We start from the raw sequence: 2,525 nt of genomic DNA on the forward strand, positions 1-2,525 counted from the left end.
AACATCTGTCCTTCTAGGGAGGAGTGAGTGAGCTTAGCCTTACGCCGATTTTATCACTTTTACGGCAGGCGACACCAGAAATGAGCTGCACACAATGTACCCATGTGGGGAAGCGAACACGGGTCTCCAGCATGACGAGCGAACGCCTTAACCACTAGACTACCCACCGCCCCTTCTAGAGAGGATGAAATACACAATTACAGTCTGGATCGGATGTGTTTAACATCTCTTAGTTTCATATTGATGGGATAATCTTAAACGACGTTGATGAGGGAAGGTTTATCAGCATCAACGTATGCACTCTCTACTGGAGATGTTCCAAATGCTCCAAGACAAGAACCTCAGTTCTTTGTGGTGGATACTATGTATTTTTGTATATTACTTTTGAAGTTCCACCATATACAATGAAATCGTAATCGAGTTTAGATAGAATAAGGTATATATATGTATAGGTGAAGAAAGGTTGTCTAATCAAAACCCGTGTTAGAATTAGCAACAACATTCAGTAGATCAAGAGCTTTCAAGCCCTACATATCCCAGACAGTCTGTTAATTGTAATTCTTAAAATGTTCCAGACAATATACTCTGTGGGACACCCTGATCCTCATTATTATATTCAGACAGCTTTGTTCCAACGCGAATTTGAAATTGTCTATCTGTTACAATATTGGATAGTCATTGAGACAGATGAGATCGCAAGCCTAATGTAATCTTTTCTAAATATCATGCTTCCAAGTGGTAGAATAAGCTTTTTCGTGATAAAAAAGTTTATACAGCATGTTGTTTGGCAAAATAATTTGATCAATTGTACTCCGGTTTTTACAGAAACCATACGACGGTGTAGTGGTAAGAGCGTCCGCCCGGAGAGCGGAAGGTCGCAGGTTCGATCCCCGACCACGTCATACCAAAAGACGTTAAAATATGGTGCTTGTTGGTCCCTCCCTGGCGCTTGATATTAATGGGTACAAGAAGGACTGGTCGGCTCGGAGTCAGTATAATGTGTCTGAGTGGGGTATTCATGCTTCACTGAGGCATGGTATCTCAGTGGGCTAGCACTATAAAACCAGCTTCAGTCTGGGCTAGTACAAGCAGCCGCACATACACACGCATGCACGTCGTCATATGAGCGAAATATTCTCAAGTACGACGTTAAACCCAATTTCACCTCACCTCACTTTCACAGAAACCATACTCAATATAAAGTATTGGGTTGTTGATTTCTAAACAAAATAAACAGATAACTGACCATGTACTTCGTGGTTTAACAAACGCAGCTAGTCAAAGAAATAAGCCGATAATTTGATGGATGTATATGAGTATTGGTCTAGAAGCCAGACCCCCCAAATGGTGAAAATGTGGTGCAGTTCTGGCGACCGAATGGAATGTGATTTTTCACAATCAGGAATGATTTAGCTTTGATTTAAAGCCGGTTGTCATCAGCTACCGTGCGTGACTACCGTACAGAGGCCCTTTTAAGGTGCAACATGTCATGTCAGTTATGGCAATATTTTAACCGATAACTGGATGGTTTAATTTAATAACTCTGGTTTGGTTTGACCGATTATCATAACAAAAATAGTTTTTGAATGCTCAGACCATGATTTAAAATTGTGGACAACGATCTTACATATATGCTCATCGCAAACATATTTTGGTAAGGTCAAAGGTCAGTTTTAATAGAATGGGCATTTGATGAGAAAATGTGAGTTGAACTTTACAAATTAAAGGTCATTTTCCCAAAATTATGTGTTTCTGATTCAGTTATATCATTTGAAGATCATATATACCTTTGGTTGGCATTGTATTCATGAAAAACCATTACAAGGAAATAAAGGTTGGTACTTTGTATTTAGATCAGCAAAACATAAGATAATTTCAGCTCTATGCTTTACAAAGTATCAACAATACTAAATATGTCGAAGATACTGTTTACTATCATACAAATTTTCGTTTATTGACATTCTAGCAGAAACAACAATTCAGCTGATGTCAGAAGGAGATATTGCTCTGACATGCTGTGAAACCCTTAAAGCTGATGGATAATAATATGACATCCTAATGGAAGGTTTACAATTGACATTATGGTGTTCCATTTTTTCTGTTTACAATGTGAAATATGAAATACAATGTGACTTTGGTTTTATTCATTTATTTTACACCGGCAATCATTGATACATTGTAAAAGATATGACACACTGATCAGAAAGGCGTTATGGTATCTTACCACCAAATATACACACAGTCATGTCATCATAACACAAGCAACATTGCCTTCATATCAATTAGTATTTATTGTTCTTAATAGTCATAGTGTATTCCCAGTTGACATGTTAGTCAATGTCAACATTGTCAAGATCACGGGAACATGTTTTATGTCCACATCCACATGTCGAAGCACACAACAAGTTCAACCTCTTGCAGTTACACCTTCCTGTACATTGGCGTTTATATGCACAGATATGTTGAAGAAGGTCCACGGAAACGATTTAGTCTTAACTTATTTGCAACCTTATCACAGAGGAACA

The sequence above is a fragment of the Haliotis rubra genome, unplaced genomic scaffold (genome assembly GCF_003918875.1).
Source record: "Haliotis rubra isolate DU_JTF1 unplaced genomic scaffold, ASM391887v1 Scf15, whole genome shotgun sequence".
Taxonomy (NCBI): Eukaryota; Metazoa; Mollusca; class Gastropoda; order Lepetellida; family Haliotidae; genus Haliotis; species Haliotis rubra.